Source organism: Natator depressus, chromosome 1, assembly GCF_965152275.1.
Source record: "Natator depressus isolate rNatDep1 chromosome 1, rNatDep2.hap1, whole genome shotgun sequence".
NCBI classification, from domain to species: domain Eukaryota; kingdom Metazoa; phylum Chordata; order Testudines; family Cheloniidae; genus Natator; species Natator depressus.
Genome location: NC_134234.1, coordinates 201,571,102 through 201,591,230, shown reverse-complemented (window position 1 = coordinate 201,591,230; position 20,129 = coordinate 201,571,102). Strand labels below are relative to the sequence as shown.

At 47.1% G+C, this 20,129-nt stretch overlaps 1 protein-coding gene across 1 annotated transcript in view; it reads right to left on the bottom strand.

The window, feature by feature from the left end:
* TMEM39A (transmembrane protein 39A) overlaps positions 1 to 8,592 on the bottom strand; it is a 29,999-nt gene extending 21,407 nt beyond the window's left edge. The window contains exon 1 of the mRNA XM_074947480.1: positions 8,426 to 8,592. The gene's annotated coding sequence lies outside the window, so the exon portion shown is untranslated. The remainder of the gene's footprint in view (positions 1 to 8,425) is intronic.
* Positions 8,593 to 20,129: the final 11,537 nt, after the last annotated feature.

Sequence of the window (20,129 nt, the reverse complement as noted above, 5' to 3'; positions counted from 1 at the left end):
CAGCACCCCAAAATCCATCCCTAACCCCGAGCCCCCTCCTGCATCCAAACTCCCTCCCTCTTAGTTAACCGGCATTCTTCACTTACTGGTACCCCCCACTTCCCCAGCATGCCGGGTAAAAAAGCTTTTACTGTAACTGCTAATTGTTTTTACAAGATTTTCTTAAACAAACAAAAGCAGCATTTCTCCTCTCCATGCCTGTTTACCAACTAGAATTTTTAAGGTAATTCAATCAGTACAACACAAATTACAAAGCAGAAATCACTAGGATTTTTTTTAATCTGCTCAAAATAGGATAAAGAATAATTACAAATCAGATGAGAAAGCTGCCCCCTTTGCTGTTTGATGGCATGCAGTAGGACTTGAGGGATTCCATTCCAATCAGAAAGCTGGAGACTTTCAAAGCTGTTTCAAATTCTAGTGTGTGTGTCTGTGTGTGATGTTAAATTTACCTGTAATATATCTAAAAAATCAGAATTTATCTTGCAGCAACTTTGAATGTCCCTGCTTTCTTGTGCAATCAAATGAGAGATGAATTCTCCAAATCCTATTCCATGCCATTAGGCTAAAATTCATGCTGGAGAGTATCAATCCAATGGCAACTTCTAGCGACTGTCCATTCACACTTATGGAGACAGTGAAATTGTGACAGGTATTTTTAAAAACTGTTCTAAACATTTAATTTGTGTAAGGGAGCCTGTATATACACAGTCACGCATGCCGTTGCTCAGATATACATTGCTCATATATATATATATATACACACACACACACACACACATATATGCACACATTCTGTGGGATCTAGATAGCAAATATTTAACTATGTAAGACACTATAACTAATCACCTTGTCCCGTGAGGTTATGAATGCCTCCTGCCAGGTGCAAGTGCCTTCAACTCTCATTGACTTTGGTGGAAGTAAGCATTCAGGACCCTACAAAAATCATGTGGCGGGAAGGGGGGGGGGGATCTCACCCAAGAAAAAAACAACAGGCCAAGAGGATTCATTCTCAGGGTAACTCCACTGAAGTGGTTAGTTACACCCAGGGACTGATTTGGCCTACCGAGTTTACCTGGATGCTCCTTTAAAGATGTTTCCAGACCATGAGGTCCATTGACATTTCTGTTTTAAATCAACAATTCTGAACCTGCCCCCACAGGCACACGGGTTATGCAGCAGCAGCAGCATGTATTGTACCAGTCCACCAGCCTGCCTGGCTTTTACAAGCCAGGTTGCATAATGCATACTGTCTACTTCTCACCAGAAGTCTCTGCTTCCACTTGCAAAATGTTCAGTCCAAAAAGTCAAACAGGGCTGGAAATGACTTAGTAGAATGCACATGCCCCATTGAAGATGTCAGGAAACCTCTCATGAGGCATTGTGATGTCTAATGAATGATTTTGCCAAGTCAAATGATTGAAGATTCATCTATTAAAAAAAATGCACCTGTTAAAAAGTTTCACACTGTAAAATGTTTGCGGGGGGGGGGGGGAGGAAAATGCTCCCCCACTCCCACCCCAAGAGGGGAGCATAGAGCAACAGATCTGGTGGTGGGGAGTATTGTTCAGAAAAGCCAGTGCTGGGGGTTGAGTAAGTTCTCCAAGGAGACTAATCGGGGGGAAGGCTGCTAAACGTGGCATCATCACCCCCCCTCCCCCCCTTAGCCTGTGGGAGCTCTCTGAGCAAGTTAAAACTATGGAGGTCAGCATGAAATTGTACAAGTTCCCCAGTCATGCTCTGGAAGTCCTATGCTAATCATGAAAGTAGCCCAGAAGGCCACGGTACCAGTGCTTTGTGAAGAGCTAGAAGAAAGTAGGGAGAGAGACAGAGATGTGTGGAGACAAGGCTCACCACACACACGGCCAATGTGGAGATGGGTTGGGTTTGAGGGGCTCAAACTTCTGCTGTAACTGAGAGCAGAATTTGATCCCTGTCTTGTCTTTCTCTGTTAAGCACTAAGCAGTTTATAGTGCTAGGTAAACAACACCACTCAGCTTACTAAAAGTAAAAGAATTTTAGAGTACTAGGAACAGAGTTTTCTATTCACTTTTTAAAAAAATATAATGGTATCCCCTTAAAAAAAATACTAATCTCTATTTGCCTGGGGGCAATGGGGCATATTATTTAATCTTTATAGATATTACAGTAGGGCCCCAAATGTGCTAGACACTTTACAAAAACATAGATGGCGCTGAATCTGCTATAGTATAAGGCAGCTCTCAATGGGCTGCTCTGCAGCCCAGAGTGACCAGAGCACACAGCATTCCAGCTATCCTTCAAGCCACACCTATGGACTGTGCAGGAAGGGGAACCCAGAGCTACTGTCCGGAGGTATTTCTCTGGAGCCAGCTAAGTTGGCTTTGCAGCCTCTTTGTCACAGAACAGAACACGGCTGCAGGACTCGGGCCTGTGAAAAGAAATATATTCAAGTACAATGAAGAAAAAAAAAATTACTGCAGACTTAAGGTTGCAAGATCAGGGAATAAAAAGTAGTTCCTGCAACCTTAACTCAGCCCTGCTATATATCAATAGTCTGCACTAATTCCGTAACATTAAGGTTCACATTTAACAAGGGAAAGAGGGAGTGGGATGGGAACTGGCCAAAATTTTAAAATTTGGGTTCTTGCACCTTAATCTGCATTTAGGGACTTGAGTAAAAGTGGCTTGATTTCCAGAAGAGCTGAGCTCCCCCAGCTTCTCATAGTATCTGGCTCCTTTGAATACCAGGCAACATTTATTTCGGTCCCTTAGTGTGCACTTAGATGCCTAAACTGAGCTTAGGCCATAAATACACAACAGTAATGCTGGCTGATTTAACACTGCCAGAGCGATCTTAGTTTTCAGATTGTCCTGATTTCTGGGCATAGAACATGGGACCACAAGGTACTTAGGTGCTTATGTCTGGGGGTTGGGTGCCTACATCCTAATTTTGGCTATACTATGATCCACAAAACTGCTGCTGAACGCTCTGCATAAACTCACTCGGCATCTACGTTTTTCAGCGCAACATTTCCCTCAGTATCTATGTTCCTGCCTGCCTCTGGGCAGGCACACTGCTGCCTCCCTCAAGGTGTCTGGACACCTGTCCCCCACCTAAGCCCCAGAGCGATTCACAAATCAGGGGAAGACAAGCATTTGGCCATCTAAGTTACATGTGGGATGCAATCCGGGAGGAGGCGATGGCAGCAACCACCTTATAACTTTTAGTCCATCACTACAGCACTTGCCTAGGATATCGAAGACCCAGGAACAATTCTCCCCTCTCTGCCAGCAGGGGAGAAGAGATGGGAAAGACTCATCTTCAAATCCTAGGAGAGTGCTCTAACCACTGGGATCCGAGACAGTCTGATCTGAGACTCCCTCAATCTCTCCTGTTGAAGCTGGTGTACTCTGGATAAATAATGAAAGAAGGAGTGGAGCAGGGACACTGGACCCAGAGTCTTCCACCTTGGTGTCCTAACACTGGACTACAGACTCATTCCCATTTTCTCTCTGTCTAGTCCAATGACTATTTAAGTATTTCTCCACAGTGGAATAGCCATTGGGCCAGAGAGTGCACACATGGGAATGACTCTGCAGTCCAGTGTTTAGGGGAAGTTTGAAATTTCAATGGGGCATATTACAGATCATAGGTCAAAGTTCATCTGTTTTGAGTTTTACACACCCACACACAAGTGGTTTGTTTTTACCCTCTCCTAAATCCAAAACACCGGATGGGATTTTGCTCAAACTTTATTAAAAAACATAAAATCTTCCGAGAAGTTCAGCCCAAAAGTTCCCACAAAAAACACAGGAGTAAGAAAACAATGCATTAGAGTAATTTATACCAGTATACCAATGTCATTACACCAGTGCAAACATTTCCCTCCTAACGCCCGGTCTAGGCTGGCAAGCTGATCAACTGACCAGTCAATTGACTTCTTATTTAACCACCACCAAATATTCCAGCAAGAATGCCCTGATGTAGGCCCAACCTACCTTTTTTATTGCCATCTATTAGCAACCCTATTTAAAAGCCCTGATCACTTACTTTACTACATGCTAATGCCACCTGTTGGGGGAAAAGGGCAAACTAATTAAAAGTTTCAAAGTAGCGGCCGTGTCAGTCTGTATCCGCAAAAAGAAAAAGGAGGACTTGTGGCACCTTAGAGACTAACAAATTTATCTGAGCATAAGCTTTCGTGAAGCTTATGCTCAAATAAATGTGTTAGTCTCTAAGGTGCCACAAGTCCTCCTTTTCTTTTTAATTAAAAGTTGAGCCTCTTGATAGGCTAGAATCTTCTAGAAACAATACTGTATTTATCCATATCCTTATGCGTAAACAGGACATCAATGTACATGGCAATTTACAACGCACATTAAATAAGACAGAGAGTCCCTGCCCCAAGAGACTACAATCTAAACTGACTAGACAATCATACAGAAATTCATTCAGAAGGGACTAGGGGAGGGAGAAGAGGGTTCATGGTCATTAAACCTTTTCCCTCAGCACAAAGAGAAAGAAGCACAGCCATTAAACTACTTGAATGCCTATCGCCTACCTAGAAAAAGTGGATTTAAAAATGATTTTTTCTCCTTTTATAGTTGCTCTGTGTTTGTTTTATTTATTTTCAATTTTTTCTTTTGTAACTATTCAATCTTGAGTAACGTTCACATTTAAATGCTAGCCTAATATTGCTAAAAAAATGTAATAATAATTATTCCTTCATTTTTTATAACTTCATTTCACTGTGTTTTGCATTTCTCTGAGTTAAAACAACTCAGGTAAGTAACTTGGTTTTTGAAATTACACATAAGTATCTATTTAAGACTAAGCCTATTTGAGACCATAAAGTCTTACTTGTTTTGTTAGTGTTGTTACTATTCTAATAAATTAGTGCTTTACAATATTCGTCTATATCTGACATTATTTGACAATATTTGACCAGTCAATTGGCCAATTATTTTTGGAACCATCAAATGCCCAGCCCTGGTCCCATCTACACTGAAACTACATTGCAACCTAAGCTACAGCAGGATCCCATCAGTATCACTAGAAAAGTGATAGCTTGCAAGTGCTATTAATCTAAAGAACTCAAGATGCTTTACAAGAACTAATTTACCCTCACAAAACCCCTGCTCAAGTAGGAAGGTAAAAATGATCCCCTTTTTACAGATGGGAAAACTGAGCCACAGAGAAGGTCAGGCCCAAATTTGCAAAATTATCAATTTTGGGTGCTCAACTTGAGACAATTTGGACCTTGTTTTCAAAAAAGCACTGGGCATCTGCAACACCAGCCGAACACAGTCAGAACTGTGGTGGCTCAGCCTTTCTAAAAAACATTAGGCCCCAAGGCCAGCATCCATGAAGGGACTTAGGCATTGCAACACTGAGTGTCATGGTGCCTAACTTTTAAGCACCAAGAAAATCAAAGGAACAACAGTCAGATCCACAAAGCCAAGCTAAGCACCCAGGCTCCCTACACCGTGACTGTGGAGACAGACGCACCACACAAAAGCAGGGATCCACAAAAGCAGGACGCTAGGTGCTGAGCTGCCTAAACTACCTAATTGGGAGAGGCTGATGATAGGCTGATGATGTGGTAAGCCTGCCCCTTTCTAAGATAGGCACCTCCCAGATGGATGCCCTAACCACTGGACTGCAGAGTCATTCTCCCCTCTCTCTCTGGCTGGAAGAGTCAGTCATTGGCCCAGGCAGTGACAGATTTTATGTAGTCATTGGCCCAGAGAAAGAGAGAATGGCTCAGCAGTCCAGTGGTTAGAGCACCCATGTGGGAGACGGAAGACCCCGTGTCTCTAATCACTCTTTCATTATTTATCTGCAGTGGAACAGCTTCAAAAGGAGAGATTAAGGGAGCCCCACACCAGAATATCCCAGAGCATCTCTCCTGAGATGAGGGAGACCCCATTTCAAATCCTTTCTCCCCCTCTAGCAGAGAGATGGGAATTGAACCTGAGTTCTCCATATCCCGGGCAAGTGCTCTAAGCACTGGGCTAAAAGGAGGACAGCAGTGCCACCACCTCCTTCTCCAGACTGTTTTTAAATGGGCCCCGATCCGCCAGGTGGCCTCTGAGCATGCCTGCTAGATTGGGTCCCACAGGCAATTTAGGCAGCTGAATGCCTGTATTCTCCTGGTTTATGAAACACTTGGGTGTTTAGGCAGGAGATAGGCACCTGGACACCTAGAGAGAGAGGCACCAATGCACATGCCCAGAGGCAGAAACACGCTCCTAGGAAACTTTTCCCCAGAAAATGTAGGCACCGAGCAGGTTTAGGCGCCTTCAGAGTTCATCAGCAGTTTTGTAGATCGCAGTGGAGCCAAAACTGGGACTTAGGCACATAAGTACTTTGTGGATCCCTCCCAAAGTGCCTCAAATTAAGCACCCAATGTTGCTAGCCACTATTAAAAAGTTCTACCCAGTTGGTTTTCGTAAGCGTACCTACTAAGTCAGTTTCAGAGCAAAGAATAAAAACCAGCAGTGTTGACCCCTAGTCCCCAGCTCTCAACAATAGGCAGCACTCCCATCCTATATGCTGGTTTGGGCTGCAAAATGAAAATTGACAGCTGCTTGAGAACAAGATGCAAGCAGAAATGTCCACATCCTAGAGAATCCCAGTATGATCAGGGCCTAGAGGTACTGGGTAAAATCCTGGGTTCAAAAAAGTCAATGGCAAAACCCCATTGACGTCAGTAGGGTCAGGATTTTACCCATTGGGTATTGATAGGGCCGGACAGTATGGTGCTTTGCATGAAGATGTGTTTTAGAGTAACACTCAAAGAAATGTTTCAGAGTAGCAGCCGTGTTAATCTGCATTCGCAAAAAGAAAAGGAGGACTTGTGGCACCTTAGAGACTAACCAATTTATTTGAGCATAAGCTTTCGTGAGCTACAGCTCACTTCATCGGATGCTCACAAAAGCTTATGCTCAAATAAATTGGTTACTCTCTAAGGTGTCACAAGTACTCAAAGAAATGTCCTAGAGTGGGGAGTAACAGGCACCAGCAAAGCAACTTGAATGGACATAAACATCAAGAATTTTAGGGGGACCAGAATGGGGAGTAAGGGGCTTGGCTTCTATTTCCTGTTCTGCCACTGACATGCTGTGTGATCTTGGAGGCGCCCTTTCCCATCTCTGTACATCAGTTTCCCTATCCAAAAATTCCTGATGGCAGCAGATACACAGTCTTCTGGGTTGGCAGCTAAGATGAGGCCTTCTCTCTTAGAACTTCACAATCCACCTCTTTGGAGTACGGACATCTCATTCATTCATGTATAGTCACCACAGATGGAAGTGATATGAGGGGCCTGCTGTTCACATCCAAAAATCATGCACAAGAGCTATCATACATTGGAAACAAAGCTATCCCTGTTTCAGTTGAATATTCATTGTTAAAGGGACCCCAGAATAGTTAGCATGCAGCCTCCTATAATAAACAGAGTCATCATCTCGACTGCCACTCCACGTAATGGAGGATAATCAATACATGGCTTTCTTAGGAGTACAGGGAATTGCACTGCACGCTTCCCACGTTCTGGAGAATGGGGTCTTAGCACAGGTTATGTGGGCTTTGATTAATTACGTTTCAACATTTATGATATGTGGCTGTGATCAGTTCTATATATGCCATGTCCTACTCAATCTGTCATATTTTCCTTGATCATTTAAAATGCTGGGTAGTGTTCTAAAAAACAAAAAACACCAACCCTAAACATGAGCCCATATGAACTTTGTGGTGTTTAAAATCCAAACACTAACTTTGCAAAAAGCACATCTCTCATCTCTTTTCCAAGCACCCCGCTATCCCCGGGGTGTCTGAAATCCAGAGCTGGAGCTCGATTTTGCAACTTAAGCCTATCTCTAGAAGAGCTGCGGAAATAAAGTTTAAAAAAACTCATCAGCCCTGCTGCAACCGTGCATTTCAAGGCTTCTTTTAGACAATGAGTACTTGGGCCAGAAAGAGAGGCAACATTAGAATTACTGGTCCCCCTCAGAAGTAGCAGCCTTTCCTCTGGGGCAGTAATTTTCCCCACACACCCTGCAGCCCACAGGCGTCTAAAGAGTAACTCCCTGGGATAAACGTGCAGGATCTCCACACATTCCCAGTTTGGGTTTGTAGAAACCCTCCCAGAGCCACAAGCACCCCATTAATGGGGAGGAAAGCCCCAGGCAGAAGCCCTAAAGATGCACTAAAACCAACCCTCCCCTCCCCCAACTCGCTGTTTAATGCATTTCAAACTCCCAGCAATTCGTGATTAAAGGAACAAAAGTTGCCTTGACAGAGCCATGGCGGAAAAGGGGGCGGGAAAAGAGAGCCAGGGCCTTAGGGTGGAGGTGAGAGAGATGGGGCTCACAGTGTGTTGGGGGGAGGGGGGGGAAGAGGGCCCCAGGGGCTGGAGAAGGCGCAGGAGCCGGTACTCACACATCGAAGTGCAGATGGAGGAGGTAGTGGTGCAGCTCAGACATCAGCCAGGAGGAGGGTCCCCTTCACACAAGCAGCAACAAAGAGCCACACTCCAGCCCCCTCCCCCAACACCAGCAGCTGCCGCTGCAGAGCCCGGGGTCCCTCCCCAGCCCTGGCAGCAGCGGGCAGCGTGGTGCCCGGGTGGCACGGGCGGGCAGCCTGGCTCCGGCTCCCCACCCCGCGGGGGGACTCGCCTAGCACCCACCCACCCTGCCAGCACCCACCAGGGCCAAACGGGCGGGTGCAGCCACCTGCCCAGCAGGGCCAAGCTGCAGGGGGTGGGGGTTCAGCAGCTCCCCGGGGGGGGAGCAGTGGGGAGGGAGGGGGCGGGAGAACCTAGCCCAGCCCCCCCACACTCCTCCTCTCTCCACCTTTCCCCGCTCTCGCCCTCTCCCTTTTCCCCCCCTCAGCAGCAGCAGCGGCGGCGGCGGCTGCTCCCCAGGAGAGACGTGGCAGTGAGGGCTGATGCTCTCATCACAGGGCGACGGCAGCAGCAGCCGCCGGCCCAGGAAGGGAAAGGGGCGGCGGCCAGGGAGAGGAGCCATGTTGGTGGTGGCAAAGCCTGCTGTGGGGCGTCCCCCCCCCACGATTCCTTCCCTTAGGCACACAGGACTGGCCTTTGGTGCCCGCTCTGTCCCTCCCCTGCCTCCCCCACACTGGGGGGACCGGGAAAGCTACAGCAGGAGCTCAGCTGTCACTTGGGAAGAGGCAGTTTCCCAGCCCTCCTCCTTGTGAAGAGCCTCCCAAAGGCAGCTGATCTCTAGGAACTGAAAGCCAGACACTGATTTTTAAACAAACAAACAAACTTTGTGTTCTTCAGTCGCTGCCCCGGCCCTCTCTAGCCACCCACCCAGGACTGGCTTTCAGGATCTACGAAACCCCCCCAGTATTGCCAAGGCCAAGCACTCAGCTCAAGCACCAGGCCCCGTAATGCCTTCTGAGACTGGCTTACAAATCATGAGATTTAAAAACAAGAATCTAGGCTGGGTTCCTTCTCTTTGCCTGCTGGGTTTGGAGCCTTCAGGGTGTGTTCAGTTCACGGTTTTCAAGCTTCTCTCTGCAGCCATGAAAGCTAGATACTTGTTTTTAAATGAAAGATGAGATTCTTGTGTGATTCTGTGACTCCGGCAGTTGGAGCTTTAAGAAATACACCAATTATCCTGACAATTACGATATCGTTGTGAGAACTGGCAACATTAAAACCAGACAGAGCTGCTGCTGCCTAGTGTGGCCTCACTCTCACCTGGCTGGTTGCACTTAGGCCCCTCCCACAGACTGAGGGGAGGAGCCCCTGGACCCAGTGAATGCGGCGGACAACAAATGAGAAAATAGGGACAGGCATGAGGGTCACAGGCATAGGCACCGACTCCGTGGGTGCTCCGGGGCTGGAACACCCATGGGGAAAATTCACCAGCAGCCAGGCTTGCCTCCCCGTCCCCACCTCCTCCCCTGAGCGCACCGTGTCCCCGCTCCTCTGCCTACCTGCCAGCGCTTCCCGCCTTGCCTCCGCCAAACAGCTGTTTTGGCTGCATGCTTGGAGGGAGGGGGGAGAGTGGGAGCATGGCACGCTCAGGGGAGGAGGCGGGGAACAGGCAGGGCCGGGGCGGGGATTTGGGGAAGGAGTTGGAATAGGGGCAGGGACGGGGCGGGGTTGGGGCAGGGATTTTGGGGAAGGGATTGGAATAGGGGCGGGGCACGGGTGGAGGCAGGGTGGGGCCGGTGGCAGAGGGGGGTTGAGCACCCACCGGCGGGAGCAGAAGTCAGCACCTATGGTCACAGGGTCAAAAACAGGGAGCCAGAGGGGGACACTGAGGAGAGAACCCCAGACAGTGCCTACTGCTCCTCAAAGGTGTCCAGGGAGCCAGTGGACGCGGCCCAGAGGAACTCTACCCAGAGACATAAACTAAGGGAGGAGCGGAAATAGGCCCCACAGTCGCAGAGCACCTCCCCATCCAGCATCCTCCTCCTGGTATGGTGGATGGCCAACGTGGCCAATGCTAGGAGGAGGTTGATAAGGAGGTCTCATCAGGGGCCACGGATGGGGCGTGCATAAATGAGGAGCTGTGGGGAAAAGTGCAGCCAGAACCTAAGGAGAAGATTCTGGAGGAACCGGAAAAGGGGCTGCAATCTGGCACTCTCGATGTAAATGTACACCCGAGTCTCCCTCACGCCACAGAAGGGGCAGGTGTCAGGAAGGGGAGTGAACTGCACCAGGTACACCCCCATGCTCACGGCTCCATGAAGGAGCTGCCAACTAATATCCCTGGTGGGCCAGGGAACCAGGGTGGAATGCAGACAGGCCCACCGGGGTCTGCTTGCAGTTGAGCAGGTGCCTCTGCTGAGGTGTCAGAGTGCCCTCTGGGCATAAATTTGGGCAGCACAATAACATAAGAGGCAATGTGGTTTAATGGCCCAGGCAGGTAACTGAGAGGAAGGGAATCCGGAGTTCTAATCCCAGTTCTGTCACCAAGAGTACATCTATATAAGAAATGCTATAGCTGCATCACTTTAGTATAGAGTAGATATTCACTACAACAATAAAGGGGTTCTTCCATCACTGTAGTAAATCCACGTCCCTGAGAGAGGGGTCAAAGAAAGAATGCTTCCATCGACCTAGCAGTATCTATACCAGGACCTAGGTCATCTTAATTACATTGCACAGGGTGTGAAATATTTCACAGCCCTGAGTGACATAATTAAACCAACCTAGCTTTGTAGTGCAGATCAGCCCTGAATCCCTCTGTGCATTTTGGCCCTGGCAGGTTTGCACATGCTGGACAGAGAATGGGAAGGACAGAGGGTTATGTACATGCTTTCTGGGAGAGGTATCACACCTTCTGAAGCATGAATGGCAAAAGAGGGAGCGGGAACAGGCTTGTGCTTGCCTCACAACAGTTACAAATAGATCACAAAATTTTTCACTGAGTCAATTTTAGCTCTCGTATGAGTGGAAGCAACTCCAGTGATGCCACTCCCACCAACCTTTTCGCTGTCTACACATTTTAATCCCTCCTTTCCTCCTTTGCTTCAGCCAAACTGCATGGCTTACCACCTCCTCTTCCTCCCTGCATGTCCTTTTCCCACTCTTTCCCATTCCCTTGCCCATACCTTAAATCCCTTCTTTAGCTATGCCCTCTAGGCTTTCCCCCTTTTCATTCCTGAATATACCCTTCTTTAATAAGGCCTTTCTGTCCTGGTCCTCCTCCCTTGCACCTAGGAAGTACTAACACAAATAACAAAATAAAATGTAAAATGAAAGAAACCATGGAACTCTCAAAACATGTCTTGAATGTGGCTGCTCATTTATTAGCCTTTTGGCTTAATCCCATTCATCTCCTCCACATTGACTTGATTGTGGGGCCTTCAAGGCAGATATCTCTACATATTCTTTAAAGCACATAGCACACTTTTGCTGCTGTAAAATAATGTATAATAAATCTTGGAACCAAGTTGTGTTGCATTATGAGATGCCACAAAAATAGGGAGTTGCTTATTTAAAAAGTAAAAAAAAAAAGTTTCCTCTATAACTCAAAAATGACAACAGAAAATTCAGCTGCAGTCTGTCTGCCCTCTGCGGGAGGCAATGAAGATCCCGCTGATGGAGAAGAAGTGGCAAATTATGATAGGGAAGCAATTTACACCCACTTTGCCCAGGCATAAATGACAGCACAAGGCGCAAAACAATGGAGAATCATGCTTATTCAAGGCATGTCTACATTGCAATAAAATACTCACGGTAGGCCCATATCAGCTGACTCAGGCTCCTGTGGGTCAGGCTGTGGGACTGTAAAACTGCAATGTAGACATTCAGGTTCAGGCTGGAGCCTGGGTTCTGGGACCCCTAGATGGGAGGGTCAGCTGTGGGTGTTTTGCTGCAGTGTAAGCATACCCTGAGAAACTTCTCAATGAAGAGGTAATAACCAGTTTAGCCACAGAGTGGCAGCAAATAATTAAATATTGACTATCATAATCTATTGAATTAATGAAATGCCTTGGGAAGCATAAGTTGACTTTGTGGGCCAGCTAGTACATGCTGTCTCAAACCAGAGGGATGCGGTTGCAAAAAAGAATCCCTCTGGGTGATCAGCTCTCACAGCAAAATAAAGGAGCAAGCATCTTTGCCATATCAAAAGGTTTTGTCATAAGACATATGAATGAGATAGAGAGAACTAAACTGATGTAATCTAGAAAAGAGGAGGCTCAGGGATATAATCACAGGCTATAACTACCTTCATGGTAACATAGAGGTGTGTGGTTCCAGATGAAGCAGGACAGGAGCAATACGCTGACACTAAGGAAGAAACGTTGAGGTTAACTATCCTACAGAGTTTGCATTCTAATCTCTGGTTTTCACATGCAGCAAAACCTTTCACTCTTTGGGCTGAAATTTAGCTGGCCTAGTGTCTGCTTGCTGGTGATTTTTTTTTCCATTAAGTTTGCATACAACCTCTCACTTGTTATTTTTTAATTTGACACTCCCACCCAACTTGTCCCATTGAAAAATAATTCAAACCACACCTTTTAAAGACAGGGTTACCTTACAGTAGAATTCATCCCTTTTCCCCCGCTCTCTTCCTCTTGCTGTGTCCCAGCACCATCAGATGAAACAAAACAGCATCACCACATAGCATCCTATGTCCTGGTTATACATCCATTGTCGCAACACCTATCACTATCAAATCACCATCAAATAAGCCAAAACCACAGGTCTAGGTTGGATATTAGGAAACACTATTTCTCTAGGAGGGTGGTGAAGCGCTGGAATGGGTTACCTAGGGAGGTGGTGGAATCTCCATCCTTAGAGGTTTTTAAGGTCTGGCTTGACAAAGCCCTGGCTGGGATGATTTCGGTGGTCCTGCTTTGAGCAGGGGGTTGGACTAGATGACCTTCTGAGGTCTCTTCCAACCCTGATATTCTATGATTCTATGATCCAGTTAGCATGCTACATGGATCCCATGTCCCAGAGTTCTGGCACCAGATTCCCTTTCATGTGCATCAGCTGGAGATGGTTCTAGGCCTGGCCTAGAGCTGGGCTGGGCTGTGGCCTTACTGGCCCTCACTTTGCCCAGATCTGTCCCTGCGTACTGACCCTGTGGTCTTCCTCCTCCTCTGCCAGCACCTCAAGGTCTGGTGGACAGGATCCTCTTTGCCAGTTTGGCAGCCTCTTGGAGGGATACACACCAAAGCCTTCATGACACCTCTCAGGAGAGCTTGAAGGGTTGTGTGTCCCTCATTTTCCCCTGGTGTCAGCCTGTACCATGCTCAAATCATGGGGGGAAAATACAGGGGCTTAGGGTTGCCAGGCATCTGTTTTTTTACCAGAATGCCTGGTCAAAAAGGTACCTTGGCAGCTCAAATCATGCACTGCTGACTGGGCCATTAAAAGTCCAGTTGGTGGCGCAGAGGAGCTAAGGCAGGCTCCATACTTGCCCTGGCTCTGCACAGCCCCCTGGAAGCTACCGGCATGTCCCTGCGGCCCCTAGGTGCAGGTGCGATCAGGGAAGTTCTGCATGCTGCCCCCAGCGCCGGCTCCACAGCTCCCATTGGCTGGGAATCGCGGCCAGTGGGAACTGTGGGGGCGGACCCTGCAAGTACAGGCAGCACGCACTGCGCAGAGCCGCCTCGCCGCACCTCCGCCTAGGGGCCAGACATGCTGGCCGCTTCCAGCAGCAGCGCAGAGCCAGGGCAGGCAGGGAGCCTGCCTTAGCCCCGCTGCACTGCCAACCGGGAGCCACTGAGGTAAGCACTGACCAGCCTGAACCTGCACCCTGAACCCCCTGCCACAGGTCAGAACCCTCTCCTGCACCCAAATTCCCTCCCAGCGCCTACACCCCACAACCCCTCCCACACCCAACCTCCTACCCCAGCCCTGAGTTCCCTCCCGCACTCCAAATCTCTTGGCCCCAGCCCAGAGCCCCCTCCTGCACCTCAAATCCTTCATCCCCAGCCCCACCCCAGAGCCTGCACCCCCAGCCTCAGCCTGCACCGCCTCCTGAACGCCAACCTCTTGCCCCAGCCCTCAGCCCACTCCTGCACTCCAAACCCCTTGGCCCCAGCCCAGAGCCTGCACCCCCAGCCGGAGCCCTCACCCCCTCCTGCACCCCAACCTCCTGCCCCAGCCCAGAGCCCCCTCTCGCACTCTGAACCCCTCATTTCTGGACCCCCCTGGAGACCACACCCCCAGCTGGAGCCCTCCTGCACCCCTACTCCAGCCCAGTGAAAGTGAGTGAGGATCAGGGAGAGCGAGTGATGGAGGAAGGGGGGCTGTAATGAGCGGGGGTGGGGCCTCAGAGAAGGGGCATGGCAGGGGGTGGGGCAAGGGTATTCGGTTTTGTGCAATTAGAAAGTTGGAAATCCTAGGAGGCCCCTGAATGTCAGGTGACTTCCTTTGATTTGAAATGGTAGTGAGAAGGAAGGGGCCATAAGACAAAAGTGAGGTAGCCCCTAAAAGCAGTAAGGGGGCCCAGTCACCAGTATTCAAGCACTGGGCCTGCACCAGCTCCATCCATTTATTAAAACATTTCCCCCTTTGTGCCCTTAGTTCACCAGCCTCTTCTGGGAGCAGCCATTGACGGGCGAATGCCATCTCATCTCTGGCTGCAGACTCTGTGGCTTTAGTCTCTGAAGCAGTAACTCTGTGCTGCCCAGTAATGATGACTATATATAAAAACACATCACACTAGAATCTTTCCCAACAAATTTTATTGCACCAAATCCTCAGTATAAAGTCCAAAATAGGGCCAATTATTCTGCAAAATTTGGAGTCTTCAGGCGACTAAAACTGTTCTTAGCCACAGATAGAAAGCAAGCAGGGCCGAGATGCTGCCAATGCCCGAGGCCTCTGCAATGAGAGGAAGCTAGTTGTGTGCAATAGGCCCAGGTGATCCTAGAAGATGAACCTGCTGAGTGCTGCAGATGAAGGCAAAATCCCTCCAAAGTCTGCACCAACCTTAGTTGGAGAAAAATTCCTCCCTGACCCCAAATTTGGTGGTCAGTTTAACTCTGAGCATGCAGCTAAGCATCTAGGCTCATAGGATTTACTCTTCCTGCCTCTTCCTTTGCTGTTCCTGGACTGATGTCCTGCTTTCAGCCCTGGCCAAGATTTGCTACCCTGAAGGGTGTACACACCACCTCCCTGATTTCATCTGGTCAATTCTAGCCAATTGTGAATTGGGGGGATTCCTTCCTGATCTCTGCTAAAGAACAGCTGAAGCCCTGAAGCCTGGCACTTGATTAATATAAAAACGGCCATACTGGATCAGAGCAAAGTCCATCTAGCCCAGTATCCTGTCTTCTAACAGCGGCCAATGCCAGGTGCCCCAGGGGGAATGAACAGAACAGGTAATCATCAAGTGATCCTTTCCCTGTCACTTATTCCCAGCTTCTGGCAAACAGAGGCTAGGGACATTATCCCTGTCCATCCTGGCTAATAACCATTGATGGACCTGTCCTCCATTATTTTATCTAGTCCTTTTTTGAACCCTGTTATAATCTTGTCCTTCACAGCATCCTCTGGCAAAGAGTTCCACAGGTTGACTGCGCATTGTGTGAAGAATTACTTCCTTTTGTTTGTTTTAAACCTGCTGCCTATTAATTTCATTTGGTGACCCCTGGTTCTTGTGTTATGAGAAGGAGTAAATAACACTTCCTTATTTACTTTCTCCACACCAGTCATGATTTTGTAGACCTCAATCATATCCCTCCTTAGTCATCTCTTTTCCAAGCTGAAAAGTCCCAGTTTTATTACTCTCTCCCCATACAGAAGCCATTCCATACCCCTAACCATTTTTGTTGCCCTTTTCTGAACCTTTTCCAATTCCAATTCCAATATATCTTTTTTGAGATGGGGCAACCACATCTACATGCAGTATTCAAGATGTGGGTGTACCATGGATTTATATAGAGGCAATATGATATTTTCTGTCTTATTCTCTATCCCTTTCCCTACAATTCCCAACATTCTGTTAGCTTTTTTGACTGCCGCTGCACATTGAGTGGATGTTTTCAGAGAACTATCCACAAGGACTCCAAGATCTCTTTCTTAATGGTAACAGCTAATTTAGACCCCATCATTTTATATGCATAGTTGGGATTATGTTTTGCAACGTGCATTACTTTGTACTTAGTACATTCTCCTTATTATCTTAGCAAAATAGTTATAAATGTAAAGAAGGTGGAAGCAAAAAAGGGGTTTGGAAGTGAGGAATGCTGAGAGGTGTTTATCTCCTTTCCATGGAGCAGAACCGAGGGATGTGGCACAGGATTATGGTTATATTTACATCTGTAGTGCTGTAAATATCTTTACAAACCACAGACAAGTCTTACCCTTGCCCCAAAGGGTTTACAGATTAAAGAAGATATGACAAACAACAAACACACACGATCAGCTTCTCTGCCAGCAGTAGCTGCAAGGTAGGCTTTTGGAGTTGCCCTGAGAGTCCCATGAATTTTATTGGTGGGCTCCAATCTCCGCTGTAGCACTCTCTGTATGTATAGGTTCAAGATTCTTATGTACCATGAGACCTATAGAAAATTTTTCTTTGTTATAGCAAAAATATTGACACTTGCTAAGCCTTCGCCTGACCTCACAATGACAGGGGCATGAGAGAGTAAATTATGGAAATATGGTGTTGTCATAAATATAAAGAGAAGGGTAACCACCTTTCTGTGTACAGAACTATAAAATCCCTGCTGGCCAGAGGCAAAACCTTTCACCTGTAAAGGGTTAAGAAGCTAAGATAACCTTGCTGGCACCTGACCAAGATGACCAATGAGGAGACAAGATACTTTCAAAAGCTGGGGGGAGAAGGGGGGAAACAAAGGGTCTGTCTGTCTGTGTGATGCTTTTGCAGGGAACAGATCAGGCATGCAACTCAGAACTCCTGTAAAAACTTAGTAAGTAGTCTAGCTAGAAATGCATTAGATTTCTTTTGTTTAATGGCTGGTAAAATAGCTGTGCTGAATGGAATGTATATTCCTGTTTTTGTAACTCAAGGTTTTGCCTAGAGGGATTCTCTCTGTTTTGAATCTAATTACCCTGTAAGGTATTTACCATCCTGATTTTACAGAGGTGATTCTTTTACCTTTTCTTTAATTAAAATTTGTCTTTTAAGGGTTTGGGTCTGTGTTCACCTATGCAAACTGGTGAGGATTTTTATCAAGCCTTCCCCAGGAAAGGGGGTGTAGGGCTTGGGGGGGAAGATGTCTCCAAGTGAGCTCTTTCCCTGTTCTTTAACACGCTTGGTGGTGGCAGCATAGGGTTCAAGGACAAGGCAAAGTTTGTACCTTGAGGAAGTTTTTAACCTAAGCTGGTAAGAATAAGCTTAGGGGGTCTTTCATGCAGGTCCCCACATCTGTACCCTAGAGTTCAGAGTGGGGAAGGAACCTTGAGAGGTGTCGTTCCCAGTGTGACACCCCAGTGTTACCATTATTACCAACTCTTAAAACTAGGACTGCAGCTGGCCAATGAGTGTGCACTGATGCATTTCAACTGATATTTCTCCCAGTACATCATTAGCATCTGTCTATTCCCTTACAAAACTCCCATCTGACTGGAGTCCCTGTTCATCTGTGTCCTGCCTAGAGGCTTCAGTTCAAAGGATTGAATTTCCTAGACTCAAAACACAGATGGGACAAAAAATACACAAAGCCTCAGATCATTTTATTATTTACAATCAAATAGTCAAGTATTTAACTAAGATGCTTTGCAATTATTAATAAAGGGCAAACGGATCAGGACCAGAAGAGCAGTGCATCAAGAGACAAATGAAAAAAAAAAAAAAGACAAGAGACAGATAGGAAACAGACTTTGTGAAAAGAAGACAAAAATAGAAATAATAGGGAAAGAAGAGAAAATGTTTAATAACTTTGTATGGGGACTAGCTCACATCCTCTAGTGCCTCCCGCCTGTCATTTGTGCTAAAAACCTTATCTCACCTGTTCTTTAATCTCTGCACTGATGGTACCTCCTCTTGCTAGCTTAATACAGTAATCAATTGCTTCTAATGCTAGTATATTTCCCTTAATGTCTCAGCTCAATGTTTCCCTCCCTGGCTTTGGGCCATTGCTCCTTATTCTATCCCCCTCTAAGGCTGTGAATAATTCTTATTCTCTCATTAAACTGTTCTTCAGTAGATTTACTGACACTCATCATGTTCCCTCATCCCCTGGGTCTCTCTGCTTCAACCCATTAAATAGATTTAGTATTTTTAGGACCTGATTCAGAGGCCATTGAAGTTAATGGAAAGATTCCCATGGACTTAACTGGGTTTTGGATGAATCCCTTAGTCATTACCCACATTTTCTCTCAGACTGCCTAATTTCAGCCTGTATTGAAGTTCGCAGGTAGAGAGGGACCTGAACCAATTTTTTTAATCCTATCAACCCCAAACTTTGGGGAGGTTTGGAATCTGAACCAGGAGATCAGAATTTCAAAGCTGTCCCCCATCCCTAATGAAGATCAAACCAAAACCCAGGATATAGACACTCCAAGACACTGGGGTGTGTGAAATCTGGTTCTGAACTTAGCACCTCAGCCCCATCTCTAGTGCTTATAATGGGCACATTATTTACTGAGTGCTCAGGGAGACCTGGGAACCTCTTTCTTTCCCTCATACTCACAGGCAGAGGGAGTAAGCCTAGGACAACTAGGGAATTGTCCCCACTAACCCCTGCGAAGTACAGTCCAGAGATCCATTGCACTTCCCTCGTGGGAGATCAGCTGCTTTGCTGACAATCCCCATGACCCTGCTCTGTTATCACTGAATCAACTAGGGACGGGTCTGAACCAACCCCCTAGACCTCCCCATCTTTGGGAGAAGAGGTTGAAATCCAGATCAGGATCTGAATCCTTTGGCTTAGGCCCACCTCTGACACCAACAGAGCCTGGCTCGGAAAGCCCTGGCACAGCTGGGGAAACTGACACTGTGGCAGGGACTGGCTCTGAGAGAACATACTGGAGAGATGAGATCATCAGCATTGACACCCCCTTGATGGGCTCACCTGCTCTGAAGTGCTCCTGACCAATGAGATTACTGCATTTCAACTGATCTCGGGGTGGGGGCGCATTGCCTGGTGCAAAGCTGTGTATCTCAGATTCCAGTAGGGGGCTCCAAGGCTGGAGGAGGAGCACTTCAAGGATGGCCCACCCACATCTATGAACAGCTTGGCAGACACAGCAGAGCATTGACAGGCACTTTCCAAAGGGCCCTTCATTACTGAGCACACGTTCACCTAAGGGGAAGTTACAGGGATCCTCCTAAAATGTAGATGCAGAGTGGCCATTTCACCCTGCTCACTAGTGGCCAACAACCAACAATAGAAGATTCAGACTCCTCAGTCTTACAGACAGGATTCTACATAATTTGTCTAAGTCCATCTCTGCTCTCATTTTCTCCTAATTCCTATTTCACTCCCCTATCTGCTTTCCAGTGCTTTCATCTGCTTTTTCCTTCTGCCATGCTTTGTGCCTTTGCTCCATTCTGCCCCTTAAAAGCCTGAAGTAGTTCCCTTGTTCCTTTCTGCCAACTACCTCTTGCTTCAAGTCTCCTTAAAAATCCATCAGTTCAATCAATCTCTCCTTCATTTCATCAAATATCCCTTCACACTCTCACTACTGAACTGCTATCCCACCACTTATGATTGTTTGCTTCATACCCCTTAA